This window comes from Manis javanica, chromosome 9 (genome assembly GCF_040802235.1).
Source record: "Manis javanica isolate MJ-LG chromosome 9, MJ_LKY, whole genome shotgun sequence".
Classification (NCBI taxonomy): Eukaryota; Metazoa; Chordata; class Mammalia; order Pholidota; family Manidae; genus Manis; species Manis javanica.
Genome location: NC_133164.1, coordinates 53441884 through 53459422, shown reverse-complemented (window position 1 = coordinate 53459422; position 17539 = coordinate 53441884). Strand labels below are relative to the sequence as shown.

At 40.2% G+C, this 17539-nt stretch overlaps 1 protein-coding gene across 15 annotated transcripts in view; it reads left to right on the top strand.

The window, feature by feature from the left end:
• Nucleotides 1-17539, top strand: part of ENOX1 (ecto-NOX disulfide-thiol exchanger 1) — a 554315-nt gene that overhangs the window by 112080 nt on the left and 424696 nt on the right. The window lies entirely within an intron of this gene.

Sequence of the window (17539 nt, the reverse complement as noted above, 5' to 3'; positions counted from 1 at the left end):
GTCTAGTTCTTGTGTTTTTCCTGCTCATCCCTTTCCTTAATCCTCCAAAATTTCTTACAAATATACTAATCCTGACAGAAACTGGCCACTGATAAAATTAATGATGGATAGTATGTATTCAAATCCCATCTCTGTCACTTGTTAACTGGGGAGACTTGGATGGTTGATTTAATTAAGCTCACTAAGCTTCAGTTTCCTCATCTTAAAAATGAGAATATTAGTATTACCATCTACCTCAAAAGATTGTTATAAAGATTAAATGAGATAATAAAGTCCTGGTACATCCTAAGATGTTCCTTTAAATTCTCTTGTATTAGGTCCAAGAATCTAAGCCTTGCCTATTGTCTCTTTTCTGTTTATGTACAACACTTTGCCCTTGCCATTCCAACCATGACAGGGACAAGAATTAGCTAGAAGATTATCCTAAGGGCGCATGTGTGACTTTTGACTTATTGGTTGGCATACATTGGCCAAGACTTCACTTATTTTAGATGTCTTGGTGTTTAAACCATGCACTGAATTTTCCCCCTGGGTCTTCTAAAAGGCTGTGACAAGTTTCGTCAATTCCTGAGGAGGGCTGATCTGATAAGTAAAGCATGTACCTCTCAGCAGGCCGAGGTGCTCTCATTCCCCAGAATGCCCAGGAGGCGAGACTGGCACTGGCTGGGCTCAAAGTGGAGCTCACTGTCTTCTACAAGTCCAGAATGATGAAAACAACAGAAGAGTATAGATGTCTGTAATTTATTAGCCTTTATCCCACCAGTAGCACCTTAAAGAAAAAAAAAAAATCTGTCACCATTTAACACTTCTCTTACTGAATTTTTTTTTTGAATTAAGGCCTTATGTTGTTCAGATGTGAATTGCCAAGTACACTGACTCATTTCTTCATTATGTGAGCCATTTACAGGTCACCGCTCAGATGTTGGGATACCTGCTGTAGGCTAACAGCAAGGTGCCTGTATGACTTTCAGCTGTGCCTTTGCGGTGGAGCTCACCTGGCTCCCCAGAGAAATACCATGCTCAGCTCCTCACCATTAGCTGAGTCCTGCACAGAGGCCTCATTAACATCAAAAAGCTCCTCCTCTCCTTTGCCTTCCTGGCAGCAGCCTACCCTGGGGAATGGAAGGAAACTATGCAAAAGACAGTTTGCAATTACTAGGGAGTCAAGCTTTCTGCAGAAAATGCAGATAGACTAGATATGGATGTGGAGAAGTATGAAGAGACCCAGTGTGGGAAAATGCCATTCTAGTGAACTTGAAGTGGAAGCAGAACCTTTGGCACCAAGTTGTGTTTAAAGCAAACACCACAGAGAATGATCTTGAGGATCCTGGAAAATTGAGGAACAGTAGCATCCATTACACAATGAGGCCAACAAGAAAGTAAATGCTTAAAGAATGGTAATTTCTAAAAACTCTCAGCACTAAAAAGACATTCTAAACACTATTACTTTGAAAACCATTGCAAAGTGCAAATACTTATATTGATACTATTTAGCTATGATCCTGAAAGTTTTTGGTTTGGCTGATAAAATATATATGTTCAATTTTGTAATTATCTAGGGAAAATTTTGTTCCAAGGGGTCCACAAAAAGACCTAGCTGTGATTGGCTGTAGCTATTGCTTAATTAAGCTTTGTACCCTTCCTTCTCTCCAAAGAGGTGGTATCATTCAGTGTGGTAACAGCAAACATGGGAACGCAATTGTCGCTGAATGGTGATGGCTCTCAGAGGAGTTCTGGAGCCTGAAAAACAGACAGCCTATTCCCCGGTGACCAGCATCACTGGTGTGAGTTCGGGATGCCATCACGGGGGTGGTGACCTCCCTTCATGCCACTCAGAGAGTCATCAGGACCTATGTTTTAAATATCTGTGTTAGGAGACATCCTGGGATATCAGACTGCTTCCTTAATTTAGACATATTCTTCTTCCTTTTGATAATTCAACTCTGGTGTCCTATCAAGTGCAGCTGGATGAAGTCCTTCCTGACCACTTTGGTTCCTCAATAGGAAGCAAATATCTCAAATATCCCAATAACTGAGATACTTGCCTCGACCACACAGTCAACTTGACACTTACTGACATATTTTTCTCTTTCCAGTCATTAAAATATCACGTTCAAAGAGATTAAAGGGATCATTAAAATAAATAAATGGCTAACATACAGAATAGAAAAGGACGTAGGAGCTCAAGTAAAGGAGATGTTATTTCTGGGTAGGACATCAGAATTACCTCATGAGATAAGTTATATTTAAGGTAGAACTTGAAAAAGTTTAGATTTTTGACAGCTGAGTTGCTTCTTGCATAGGCATGTATATCTTCATTAGTTTGAGCATAATCTCTGTGGAGGCAGACCATGAGTTCTCTTCTCTTCGTTTCCTTCCTGGCATATGGTTCAGTGCTTGATACCAAAGTAGGTGCCTAATATATATTTGCCACCAGAGACAGTGGAGTAGGTATCCCTTGGAGGAGGAGGAAGATTGAGGTGATGTAACGGAAACATTCAACCACCTCGTAGACCAAAAGCCCGTCCTTGCCCAGTATCACTGGAATGATTTTTAAGAGAATGTGTTTCCATCTTGGCTGGCTTCTTGGACCCAGTCACTTTGATGCCATATTAAAGAGAAGGTGAAGGAGTGAATGAGAATCTGATGGGTAGAGTCTGTTTGCTTTTACAGAATTATCTTTGGAGAAGGATCTGTGGCTACTTCATTGTGGTATGTAAAACCATCTGAGAAACCCAAGTAAAACTGGTTATTTTTAAGTCTTACTGTCTTTTTGTCTGGTTCTGTTGTCTTTGACACATCTACTTTGCATCTAGTTAAGAAATGTTACACCTGACTCACAAATAGCCACTGAATTGGAATGGCGAGCTCAGAAGAAATCCAGATGTCATGGGACCCCAGGTCCTCTGTTCACCAACAGCTGAAACCCCACTGAGTAGAATCCGACATTATAAAAACAATAAAAAAATGTGAAACACTAAACCCTGGGAAGAGTTGAGCCAAACTTTGTAAGTTTCTAAGTAAAGAAAAAAAGTTTCTGCACGCCAACTGGAAGGTCAGTCTCTCCAGGTGCCTTCAGCAACTGAGGAGACACCGGAGACCGTCTCTGAGAGGTGCTCCCCTTCCCCACCCCCAGACTGTCCTGCCACCGGGAACCAGAAAGCCACTGAGGAGTATGTATTTTGAGGGGCTGATCTGAAAAATTCCTCTTTCCCACAGGTTTACCTCACCCTAGCTTTGCTAGGCAGTTGCAGGAACCGCAAAGGAGGACATAGACAGCCACTGGAGAAGAGTTTCTCTGCAGTTATCTGCCATTGACCTTGGCTCTATTTGTCATGTTTTGGCTGACCATTCCAAAGATGAAGGATGAGGCACCCGTTAGATTTAATGTGCCATGTTCTCCCTTGGAAGCTCAGTTTGGTTTACTAGATAATGACTCTATTCTGTTATATTAAAAACCTAAGGTTTATTTTATAAGCATGACAACTAGTCTTTATGTGAATATTATTCCACAGGTCCCGAGTAGAACATGTAAAATGTCATTTCAAGTGCTAAGTTTTCTTCTAATCCCATTTTTTTAAATGGATTTTTGAAAGCAGCTTAAATCTAATTGGCTCCCTCAGGATCTCAGCTCCTGTTACATTTGTGGCTTTTCCTTTTTTGAGAGGCATCTGGAGAGACTGAACTGCCACTGCTAGTTGGCATTCAGGGTTGGAGGAGGCAGCAATGTTTTTTTTTCTTACTTAGAAACTAAATCTTGGCTGAACTCTTCCCTGAGCTTGAGTGTTTGATATTTGAAACAGTTTTTGTGATGTTGGGTTCTGGTTTTCCTATGACTGAATTTCACGTGAGTGAGAATGATAGCCACAACTGCCTGTATCTATTGTGGAGGAAACAAAGCAAAAAAGAAAAACAAAACATACAGTAGTAGTAGAGCATAGGTCTATGTACGTAACACTCACCAAACGCAGGTCTGATAAGTTGGCTTTGTGTGCGTCTAGTCTACTAGAAGCGAACACCTGTTTAGATAACAGAACTGAGGTATTTTTAGTGTCCCAGATTCGGATGTTCCTATAGTCTAAATAACCAAGAAGACTGCCAAAATCATTCCCCTAATCACAGTGACATCATACCTTTGAAACCCCACACTGTGAAGCAAATGAGGAAGATGCTGCTCTGATAGCAGGGAAAGGGAAAGGGGCAATTGGAAGCCAACCAGGGGACTTTTATTGTTTCAAATGGTTTGTTTCAGCAAGATTCTTATGCTTAAGTATCTGAGATTAAAACATAATGGGAAAACATATGGTCTATGTTTACATACATTATCAAAAAATATTAAACGACTGGTTTCAGAGCTTCAGTCTTCCATTGTGGAGTTCAAAGCTGAGAAGAAGGAAAGTTGAACACTTAGGAGACTATTGGCCTGGTTTGGGCGAACCATACCGAGGGCATCCCGAACCCAGGTATGAAAGCTTATTGAGTGCGGTGATCGAGCTTTTTGTTGTTGGGTTAGAAATAAGGAGCAATACCAAGAAACTTGTTCCTCTTTTGGAAGGTAAATGATTTGAAATCTCTCCTAAACATAGGCCAGGAAAGTGACAACAGGAATGGGCTCAAATTTTGGTCTGATTAAGTACCTCTTGATTGTGTGTGTGTGTGTGTGTGTGTGTGTGTGTGTGTGTCCATTCCAGTGTCCCAAGTGGGATTGTCTGTTTAATTGAAATCTAATTTTCCTGTTTTGGTTAGGCAGGACCTGCCCAAGCATAGAAAGACCTAATTTCAGGCTTAGCAGGCAATGAAGTTTATAATAAAACATGTTTATTGAATTAAATGCACTATGATTCTTGTTAATTCATTTAAAAATATTTCTCAAGATTTTTTTCCCAAGATAAAAATTCCTGTGTCTGCCAAATGGGAGAAGAGCCAGCCAGACCTCTTTTGGGCAAATGTACTCATTTTGTTGTCCTAAGGGAAGCAGCACAGACCTAAGGCACAGGGAGTCCAGTTTTAATTGTGTTTGTGCCGTTAGAGAGCTGTATAACCCAGGGGAAATGACCTTGAGGCCTTAGTTTTTCTCATGCATAAAACAAAAGGATTGGATTAGGTGACTTCTAAGATCCTTCCTATATGTAATATTTTGTAAAATAAAAGTATAAACAGTGGAAAGAATAGCACAGATTGAGGTAAGGGTGGTAGCTCAATGCTTGAGGAAGGATTTTCTGTGCAGAGAAGGAAAAGAGGGTGTGGCGGAACAGTGTGCTCCCCTCTCTCCGTGTTCGCGTTGGCTCCTGCCTACCTGGACGTTTAGGTGACTCAGAAGTGCTCCTCCCGTCTGCTGTCTCTCTTTCTCTCATCTTTCTCATGTTTCTTTGTTTCTTTACATCTTTCTTCACTCCCCCACTCACCGCCATCTTTCTGAGGAATAGACGTTAGGATTTGTCAGGAAGGTATAAGAATAATGATGAAACTTGTAAAAATAGTTTTCCAGTTTGTTTGTTTTTCCTTTCATTTCCTAGGATCTGTAATAGCTTCAGTTTTACTAAATAAAAAAATGAATAATTTTAACTCGTTGTCATGTTCATAATGATGATAATCCTGATAATCATGATGGTAATACTAACCTCGAGGTTAATGTGCCAGGAACTCTTCTTAATGCTTTAGGAATAGTAACTCACCTAATCGTCATACTAACACTCTGAGATAGGTCTTGTTATCACCATTATGTGGGTCAAGACACTGCGTCAGACAGGTTAGGTAACTTGCCCGAGTTTTATAGCGAATTATGGCAAAGCTGGGATTCTCCCAGGCAGTGCTTTCCCTGTGTCACAGCTCTCATCCACTTGGCCTTGCTGCACCTCCTATGAGGCACAGATTATATATTTTATTCATTTTTCATATTTCCCTTGAGAATTTGGTACAGTACTTAAGGAAAATATACCTTGAATTTGTGCAGAACTGAATTAAAGGAACGCCATCCTTCCTGGAAGAGAACCTGTCCAAGGCTTCCCTTTTCTCAGGTCTTTAGGGGAGAAGCTGTGTTCATAAGCCTTCCAAGCTTGCTTGTTGACAAATATTTGACTTGATATTTGGAAGCATCTACTTCCTTTCTGTATGAAACTCAAGAACTCTTTTAAGTTAGAAGTTTCTGTTTTAACAGCGAAAGAGACTGTAATTTAAGGAAGTCAATTTCTGTGTGAACAGTGAGATTGTAGTGTCATTTAAACAAATGTAGCTGATTAATATGTGAACCATGTGGCATTTGAAGCAATAGCTAGAAACAGAGGGTCCTTGAAAGCACTAGATTTAGTTGTTAGAAAAAAATTTCTTTTAAGGTTTTATTTGCCTGGGTACAGTTGACTTCTTTTGAGATACACTAGGTTTTTTACTTATTATGAACATGTGACACAGAAAAAAAAATCTGTATGTTTACACTCCAAGGTCAGTATTTTTGCTTTCATGTATGATATTAGGAGTGAGAGAAAGAAATAAGAGAGCTAATTCTTATATTTGTTGCCATGATTCAAGGATAATACCTTGTGCTTCGGTGTCTGTATTAGAGGGCAAAGCATGCACTGTTTCTTAATTATGTCCTCTAATGCCTCACTTACCTGGCGGTCAGATTTCCAGCAGCTTTATCATCTGAAACATACCTATGTACCCAGAAGTATAGGATCAGGGAAGGATTAATGTTGGAAAGGGTCATACCTTATTTTGCAGATGAAAATGTATAGCCCCAAATGAATAAGGGGCCTAATCATGGATTAGAATGAAGTCTCTAAATAGAAAACTGACTACAAAGATTGCATACTGTTCATTCTATTAATTCATTTTATAAATATCTGTTGAGTACCTTATAGTGCTTAAGGCTTTAGGGATAGAGTATCCCTTCCAGGACAAGGAAATAAATAGGCCCTCCTTGAAGCTCTTACCAAATATGTGTGTGACAAAATACAGATAGGAAATATCTGAGAATGATTCCTGGTAAACTCTGAAGATGACAAGGGCTTTGTCTTGTTAATTCCCAGTGACTCATGTCTTCCAAGGAGATGAAACAGCTACCACAGGAAGAAATGAAACGAATGATCACAGTGTAGAAATCTGGAAACAATTAGTGTGAGCAAATCTTCTGACTTGAAAAGACTCCAAAAAATTATACCTTTTCATTCCATTGCTAAGTCATAAATTGATGTTGATAAATTAATCAAATAAAGGTTAAAGTTCTTTCAACCTTTTTTTTAACAAAATAGTTAAATGTGCAGTACATTTTAGGAAGGTTTCAAATACAAAGAGTGTTGGTGCATAAAGGTGAGTTTCACTTATCTGGGACACTTACTCAAATGTCATCAAAATTTGTTAACACCAGCTATGCACAACAACTTATCTCTAGACCTTAACTTTGGTGGTACATATAGATAACTTTGATGGTACATAGAAGGAAAATTGATCACCATTGTACATAAAGTTGATGTTTAGCCATTAACTTTACAACAGGGTTTCATGTACTGAAGCACCATTATAAAAGTTGCTGTGCAAGGGGTCATGCTATATGTTGAGATGAGGGGAATAAATAAGCTATAACAGTTTCTGCAACTGAGACAGTGTGCCATGTCTGTGACTTCAATTGATTCTCACATCTGTACTACATGGTACTCAAGTGTTATTCCCATTTTACTGGTGGGGAAGCTTAGAATTGAGAGGTGAGTAAATTTGCCCAAGATGATACAGTTGGCAAACAGCAGGATCTGATTCTATATTTATGTGACTCCAAAGCCCAGGCTTGCTCTATTGTGCCTAAAGCAGGTGGCATTTCATTGTTCCGCTGACATGCGTTCCATGTAGCTTGACAGACCATGTAGTTTGTTCATTCATTTCCATGTCCATGCATCCTTCCATTCAACAGACAGTTGAAAACCAGCTTTATGTTGGACTCTTTAAGGAGAGGCAAATATGAATTGGTAGATAATGTGAACTATTGTTGTGAGATAATGTAAGAAATAACAAAGGAACTTGACAAACCATATGAGTGCAGTTGTTTTTATTTTAGCCTATAGAATCAGTACTATTACTCTGAGATCATGCCTCTTATATTTGGGGAAATTGTTTTTGAATTTTTAAAAACATTGACTGTCCATGAAAACAGAATTAAATAATTTATAGTTAGCAAATCCATTTTAAAAGCAAAAATTTGATGTTGGTGCTAAGTGAGTGATGTTGGCCCTGGAGATGACTAAACAAAGGTGTGCCCATTTTTTCTCCACTTTCAGGGTGGTAGCTTCCCCATCCAACATCCTGTATTGTAGGCGCACTATTTATCATTGGAAACCTCCCAGATTTCCAAGTAAGTGGGTACCAAACAATGTCTTATTGCCTCATCAATTCTGAATCGGTGATATCTAGATTAATGCAGTTTGCAGCACATAGAGTTAAGAAAAAGAAATATACTAGCAGCATATTCTGGAAAGTACAAGATCTCAAGTCAGAAAATTTGGGTTTGAATGAAGGTTCTTTCACTTGTGTAGCATTGTGCAAAAATTATTTATTTATTTAATAGTGTTTATGTCACATAGGTTGTGAGAATTCAATGACAAAATAGATGTGAAAAAAAGCTTTGTAAAGAAAGTTATAATGTGCATTTATGTATATATCTTTATAGGACTATCACTATGATAATTAGCCAGGGTTTTAAGTGTCATTAAGGATGGTAGGACATTTAATATTGGGCTCAAGCTGTGAAGGAAAGAAAAATAGAGAAAACACAACTATAGAGAGAGGTTGTTTTGGCTGTAATGGGAGAGGAGTGTCAGTATTTGCCTTGTATTTGCCTACACAGTTGCTCACTGTGTCCAGAGGCAGGTAACACTGCATCCTCGCAGTCTTCTGCTCCAGCATCTGAAGTTGCCTCTAAGGTGCCCCATGGTGTCAGAAGCCAGCCCCCCTGACTGCCTCCCGGGTTTCTAATCCACTGCTTCCCTTTGGACCCTCCTCCTGGTGTGCTTGTCTGCTCTCCAAGCCTCCCACCGTTGGGCTGTCTTGGTCACTGAAATGGGCTCCTGGAAGCAGACTGAGTCAGGTCCCCTGGGAATTACCCCCAGTTTGCCTTCCCTCTTAGCATCTGTCTTGCACTCTTTACAAATCTCAATCACCACACTACCAAAAAGACAAATTTAATGGTATGATGTAGCCAAACAATAAAAAGGGTTTTGTCGGGCAGAGTGGATGGGGGATAGGTCTGGGTAGAGGATTTTGATGTGAATGGAACCCTGGTGAGAACCTGTGGGGAGGTTCAGAGTGAGTCACCTGAGTGTTTATCTAACAACAGGGCAAGTGTCAACTCTCCTCTTGTGTGTGCTGAGAGCATATCACTCACTTACCTTCCTGGCAGCATTTGGCAAGTGAATCGGTGTAGAGGACAGCGATTCGCACCTTTACATACAGTTCAGCCCTGAAGAGTGATTTTCTGAGTCTCCAGGTTGGAGGACAGGTTGCAGTTGACCAGGCGTCTCCTTCCCCTTCTCCCGCACGCCCTTCTGTGGGTGTTCGCTGTCCGGTTACTGGGGTGCCGCTGTTACCACATTACCCATTAGCGGGCCGTGCTTGGCAGTGCAGGGGTCCTTTGGAGAAACGTTAATAGAGAAATGCAGTAGAGAGGAAGTCTGCACATCAACAAGAAAACAAACAACCTACATTCAGTAAGAACACAGAGTGTATGACTCACAGGGACAAACACGGGCAGAAGCTTCCTCATTGTTTCCCTTGCAGACTTCGAAATATTGCGAGGTGGGAGTCCTCAGAGCTTCTGAGAGAGAGCCTGGCACAATGAAACCTATTTTTAAAACGTGTATAGGTGTTACACAGCCCAAACAGCATGTCCAGGCCTCCCAGTCCTGCCCCCAGTGTTTGTCTTCTTTAAATATGATCTGAATTATTTTAGTGGTAATTTCACCTAGCTGAATTTTACTCCTCTAAATGATGTTACAAAGACCAGACCTATCAACTCTTTGGTTCCAGTGTTTTTGTTTTCCTTTTTCCAGAAATTTGTTCAGTGCTGTTGGCACACTTCTCTAAAGAATAGGTGAGGAATTCCAGAGTTATGCCGGTGAGTCATGCGCACGTGTGTCCCTTCTGCTCATGAGGAGCTTCATCTCTGTGACCCGCAGGAGGGTCTGTGCATGGGAGACCTTGTGCATCATTAAAATGCAGTTTAAAAATGTCATGTTGAACTCTAATATTTGATTTGCTTTATGTAAGGTTTGCTTTTGTGTTACTGATGTTTTAGTTTGGTTAGCTGCATTTTATAGATTATTTAAAAAGCATCCAGACAGGATGAGTGAAAGGCAGCAACCGCCTTACCTCATCCAGAATGTGCTCTGGCCCTGAGAACAGCCCTTCAGGGCTCCTTGCGCATTCCGGATGATACACAGAAGCGTGTAGTGCGTGGTGTGACCTCCTGGGAGGAAACCTGGTTCCTAGCTTCTGCTCTGCTGATACTTGTGATGTGACCTTTGGTAAGACTCTTCACCTCATTTGCCCTTAGCTTCCTTGCAAATTAAGGGAAATAAAAACAATTCTTTCTCTTTATTCCTTGAAAGATTGTTCAAATGATTTCAAATTTGCTTTGAATTGCAAAAAAATCTATTAAGCATTGTATGTGTTTATGTGAATGTGAGTGCATGTGTGCATATATATATATCACACACATGTACATTCGCTGTTCACATTAAGGCAGGGGTCAAGCAAGTGGAACTTGATGTCTCTTGGTGACCTGAGCACTACCACTGCCCCCACTTCTCTATCACATACATGGCACCTGTGCAGTCTTTGTGGGTGGCTCCCCAAGGATCTTCCCCATCTTTGTGAATGGCATTTCCTCCCATTCAGAAATCATCTTTAATCTCTCTTTCTCCCTCATCCCCATACCCAGTTTATCCATCACCAATCATGTCAACTCTTCTTTCAAAATCCACCCACTTCTACTACCCTCGACCAGAAAAGCATCGTCAGCCTCTGTTGATGGCCTCTCTGTAATCCGTTTTCCCACAGTAGCCACAGTGACCTTTCAGGAACATAAAACATACTATGATGAGCCCTGATTAAAACTAGTCACTGGCTCCTGGTGCTTTTACAGTGAGATTCAAACTTTCACCCCTGACCTCCTGGCTCACCTTGATGTCATTCTCCTCTCTTCCTTGTTCACTGTACTCTAGGAAGCTGGACTCCTCTCAGTTTTTCAGCACCATACTCTTTCTTATTTCAGGGATTAAACAAATTGACTTTACTTTTTGTAATGGTTTTAAGTTTACAGCAGAACTGAACAGAAAGGAAAGAGTTCTCATATATTTCCACTCCTGCCCCTCCCACTCACAACCATGCAGTCTCTCCCACAAAGGAAATCCCATATTACAGAATTGCATTTGTGACAATTGATGATCCTATATTGACACATCATTATCACCCAAAGTCCATAGTTTACCTTAGGGTTCATTTTTGTGTTGTACATTCTATGGCATTTGACAAAAGTATAGTGACGTGTATCCACATTATGCAGTCTCATACAGAATAATATCACTGCCCTAAAAATCCTTGGTGTTCCTCCTGTCCTCTCCCTCTTCCCAACCCCTGGCAACCACTCTTTTTACTGTCTCCATAGTTTTGGCTTTTACAGAATGTCATATAGTTGGACTCAGACAGTATGTAGCCTTTTCAGATTAGCTTCTTTCACTTTGTAATATACATTTAAGCTTTCTACATGTCTTTTCATGACCTTAAGGATTTGTTGTAGCTTTTTGCTCCATGTGGCTTTTCCTGTCTACCCCTTTTAACTAGGCTTTCTTATCTTATCATACTGTTGTGTGATCTTTGTATACCCTCCGACATTTCTTTTTTTTGTTTATTGCCTTCTCTTTCACTAGATCTTTAAGTTCTAGGGCAGTGTAGTCTTGTCTGCTTATTTCTGGCTGTACCCCAAGTATCTAGAATAGTTCTTAGTGCATAGTAAGTGCTCAATAAATGTTTGAAGAATTCAATGCATGAATGACCTGAATATTAATCTCCTTTAGTTTTATTCTTCTCTCCTACTTGGTTTTCAAGGCGACACACTCTTTCATCTACACTGTTCCAGGTTTTGTTCATAGGAAGGAGCAGACATTCATGTTAAGTCACAGAGTCTCAGAATTATTTCTTGTTCACCTTTGGCTTCTGAAGCTCTCTTAGTTGTCTGCTGAATTTAATGGGTCTTCTGGCGAATAGCAGTTGGTAGCCTTAGTGGGAATCAGTCACGTTGCAAGAGAGAACAGAAGCAGTAGAAAATGATTAAGGGAAAATAGCAGAAAAGTATGATTTAACATTTATTGAGTCACACGCTGTACTCAAAGCTGTGTCTAACATAAAAAGCAAATTAGGAGACAAGTCAGATATAAAATGAATGAGCATACACAAGCACACAAATACTGCAGTGAGGAAGGTATTTCTTCAGGTGCCTTCTCTCATTTACCAAACTGTAGTCTTATCAAAACATATAGGCTAGTTCAGGAGAAAAATAATGCAGCCAGTGTTTGTGGCCCAGTCATGCCCTGTGGGGCACAGACAGGCCTGCAATTTCATTACTGCTTTTTAAAGAAACTTTCTCTCAGGCTAACAGACTTTCTAGGGAGGCCAAACCAAGTGAAGCTGAGTTTAATGTTCTCATTAAAATGTTAAAGAGGCTTTATTCATGAACGACTGAAGCTGTAATTGCTTTATCCTTGTAAACTATGAAAATAATGTGGTGATCTCTTACAGAGGCATTCACCCAGTCCCCTCTGTCAGGAAGGTCTGTTTAATGAAAGGCTTGGGTGGATTGAGGGACTGACAAGTAGGTGATCTAGATTGTATCTTGCAGGGATGTGGAAGTGGTTGAAGGAGTACCCCTTGATTGATCCATTTTCGTTCTGTAGCCCTTGTTTTGTTTGTACTGTTTGAGTACTTGATCTTGAGTTCTGCTTTGAAATCATGAAAGATGAGACACAAATATAAACACACATGCACGCAAATGTGGGGAGGTAGTTTTTTTTAACCTTTCTATAAATAGTAGCTTACTGAAATGATAATAGGAGAAATCCAAAGATTTGAGGTGCTAGTGAAACTGAACAGGGAATTGATCTGGAAAATACACCACGTGGCTCCAAGCAGGAGAGGGCACTCTGAACTGGCTTTGGGTGGTAACGGATTACCCCCACCTGCTTTGCCGTCCTTAACACCCAGTGCAAAAACATAGCTGTAGAACGTGAGGTAGTGAATGCAGATGACCAATGCAACTATTTTTTCTTCCTCATATTACTTATAATGATAAGTATAGATGAGACTGAAATAATAGTGCTGTGGTTCTAATATAGCTAGGCAACTGTGAGGCTGGAAATCTCACAGTGAAATTTAGGGGCAAAAGAACTAGAATATGCCATCTTTTCTTCAGTTCCTTATTATTAGAAAACCCTGTTTGTTTAATAGTAACATATCTAGGTCTCATGATATACAGATGTAGTAATGTAAGCAATATCTAGGCATTTTTAAAAATATTTTCTTCTTTTTCCATCAGTGGGTCATTTAAATGTGGGTCAAACTTAAATTAAAATACATGTGTCCTAGAGCTGTCACAGCGTTTTCTTCAAGAGGTCACACCCTCCTTTCAGATGTGAGTGCAGGTATCTGTTTAAGCTGATTCAAGCCTGAAAGGGTGACAGAGGTGAGCGGTAGCAACAGAGGCTTTTTCTATAGGGTTGTTGGATAGGTTTTTGAAGAGTTCTGGAGGGGTAACCATCTCAACCTAAGGATATGTTCATAATGTTAATGTTATAAAGAACCTCTCATAGTTTTTAACATGAAGAAAATGAATTCTAATTTTCTGAACACTGTTGATGACATATAATAAAATACATTTTCTAAATTATTAAGAGATTCAGAGCAAGATATAACAAATGACCACTGCTGGCTAAGCCTGCTCTGCCTCTAACTTGTTTGACTGATACGGAGTGATTTGTACTCCCTGCTCCAGGGAGCTGCTAACCTGGTTCCTGATTCCTGCCTGAGGTGACTCCAGAGAGGTGAGGACTCCTCAGGTTCTATTTAGGTACAGCTCAACTTGTCATGACTCCACATCCCATTATCCCATTGAGGGTTATAACTCCTTTTCCAGTCTACAGAATGAAGCCAAGTCTGGAATTTTCTTGACTTCCCTAGGGAAACGTGGTGGGCTGTGAGCAGGTCCTCACTCCCTCATGTGTGTGACTCAGAAAGTGTGGAAGAAGTGTAAGAGTGTGATGAGACCATCAGTAACACAGGGGTATGTATGAAGTATGGGAATGAATGGATGGGTTGGCTGATTTATCCAACAACTGTACTTTTTACAACTTTTGTATGCTTTTTAGAGTTTTTCTGTTTGCTCATTTGCTGTTAGAATATTAATTGTCACATCTGACTACTCAATGTCTGCCCAGTCAGCCCCTCTTCCCATTCCAGTTCTTGGAGGTGAGTTGTACCCAAGACCCTATGTTGTCCTTATGATTAGGTGACAATGCCAAAAGGCTAGGGGAAATTTTCAAAGAGCATTAGTGTGTGATAGTATTTACTTCAAGCTACTCAAGTCTGCTGTGTCTTAGGCTTACAATGATTGGCCAGTTGATTGTTTGGTTAATTAACTCATCATTCATCAAATATTTTGGGAGCATATACTATGTGCCAAGGACATATACTACATCTAGGGGCTGGGATAAAAGATTTGCCTACAAAGTTTGCTGATAGTTGACGGGTTGAAAATCGAGTGAAATGTCTCAGGAAAACCAAATTGCTTTTCTGCAATTCAAGGAGATTGCTGTATCATAGCCTCCTCTATGGACTTCTCTATAAGTGCATTTCATGTGTGAAGTGGTACCAGACATTTTCTGTATTATAATAATCTTCATATATTTATTAAGCTATAACTTGTAAGGCTTCCTCATGAGGCATTAAATGAGCCCTTTTGTGTGCTGCATTGTATCTTTGTCAAGAAGCACTTCGTTAACTCCAACCTGTGTCATTCACCTGCCTTGGGCTGGTAATGAGGCACATTTCAGTCATTCTGGGAGGGTCTGGGGATCTGCACAAATTATTGGGTTGGCTTCATGGTGGGTTGGAGGGAATGCACTTAGGGAAAACCAGGGATGAAATGAAACCCTTTTGCCTTGTATATTTTACATCTTGTACCTATTCAGCACAGCAGCTGAATATTCCAGAATTGTTCTGCATTTTTAAAAATGCTAAGAAAATGCTAGCTTCCTACATTTCCAAGGTATTTATTTCTTCTCAACTGTTAATCTGACAGCAGGTTAGGAGATTCTGAGAAGTCCAGGGATGACAGTGGAGCAGTAGAAGAGTCCAGCAATTCTCTTGTCATTTCTAAGCTCTGTTCTTGGGAGAACTGGCTGCGTACTCATAAGAGAGGTCCGACTCTAGGATAGGAAAGAGAGCATGGAACGGGAGAATAGACATATGGGATATTAGTGGAGAGAAGGGAATAAAAGATTAAGGAAAAAAAGTAGAAAGAGATTCAGTTGTCTTTTTTCTCTCTTTTATCTCCTTGTCCCAAAAGGAGGTTGTGAAAAAGCAGGCAGACTGAAAAGGAAAAGAAGAGAGTTGAATTAGAGATTGGAGGGTACTTGGAGGTAGTAAGGGAGAAGGAAAATGAGTCAGAGAAATCACAAGAGTAAGTGAGGGGAAGGAGGCCAGTTAAGAACTATTTAAATGCAGGAAGTAGAGACAGGCGCAGAGAGGGGTGTGCACACCATGCTCACACTGAAGCCCTCAGTTGCTCCCAGCTTTGCACCTTCCAAATAGCCAGGGTCCCTGCCCCAGCACATTCTCCTTGTATATTTATGGTGATTTTCTTTATGGTCTCTGTATTGCTGGTTGCAGTTTCAGTGACACTTTCTGTGATCAAATAGCAAATGTGGTGGAGGCACAGTTCTGGTTGCCCTGCCTCCTTGCAACATTCAGCAGACTTCTCAGTCAGTGCTTCTTGCATTTGGTATTTGCTATTCCTCTTTGTCTACAGATAGCAGAGTTGAAAGCGAAAAAATGTTCCTAAGGGCTGCCAGATTTGTAGCTCATGCATACAAATATTCGGAGCAGTTGAAAAAAAAACTATAAAATCACACTCCAGTATTTTTTCTAACTAAGGTAGTTGACTCCTTCATTGCTGGCCTGGGTACTTCCCCTAACCCAACACCACACTCACTCTGCCTATAGGTGGGCTGCTTCTTGGTAAAACTTTCTTCTTTTCTTGAAGTTCAGCTCAGGAAGCCTTCTCAGCACTGCTCCAGGTCTGGGTCAGGTGCTTTCTGAGTGTGCACCAGTGTTCTCCTCTGCATGCCAACTTCCTGTGCTGACATTGCCTTACTAGAGCCACCATTCCATGTTGTAATTTCCTACCATTCCACTAGACTTGAGCTCTTTACATACATGATGGCCATTATGGAGCATCTAAGTAGATGTTCACTAACTAGTTATGGAATGAATGAATAGCCTATGATATTTTTGAGTACAAAACAGAATTCTTCTAGAACCAGCTATGCTTTTTAATATCAGTTTACATTAGCCTACATGTCCTGGAAAAGAAATGTTGACTTGGCTAGCAGTAGATTTCTGGGAAAACTAGTAGGACCCCAGATTCATGCGACCATATTAAAGGGATTATGATTCTTTTTTAACTCTTGGATACACTAGAGGGTGGTCTTGGAGTTTCACGCAGCTTATTCCTTGTGATTGTAGTACTTTAGGCCAGATGCAAAGGCATTTCAAAACCATCTTTCTCAGACCTTAATGTGAATAGGAATCACCCAAGGATCTTGTTAAAATTCAGATTCTGTTTCAGTAGGTCTCAGATGGGTTCTCAGATTTGGCATTTAAGGCTCCTTTGCGATGCCAAAGTTGCTGGTCCATGGACCCGACTTGAATAACAAGGCTTTAAAGTACTTCCTAAAAAGTCAAGTTGAGATTTACTCTATGAAAATATCTACATGCATTTTTATAGTTTTCAGCCAACACATTTTCTGAAAGAAGACTTCTAAGTTTCTAACTCTTATTTCAACTTAGAAATTTGCAAGAAGTCTTTCCCTTTATTTACTTAAAAATAGTAATCCTATATTGATCAGCCCCCAAAAATGCTTTGGAAAGATACTTTTGGTTATAGTGCCCTTACTTAATATACAGCACCATTTATTTAGGCTTCCTCAGATTTGGAGGCCCTGGTTCTACTCTTGTGCTGTGCTTGATGTCACTACTTTGTCAACCAGGACTACTTTTAAAGCAAAAATATTCTTTGAAAGATTGACAGTTCAAGGGCTGTGTTTATGATGAGACCGTCACATTTATTGATTGTTCCCAGGTTAGCACCATGCAAAGACCTTCTCCAAGGGCAGTCGATTAGAATGACTGGAAATAGGATAGGGCAATGTTTAACTTGAACTTTGCAAGTGAAACCTTGCATCTTGCTTACATATGTTCAAACAGCTCTTTGAATTTGATGTTTGAA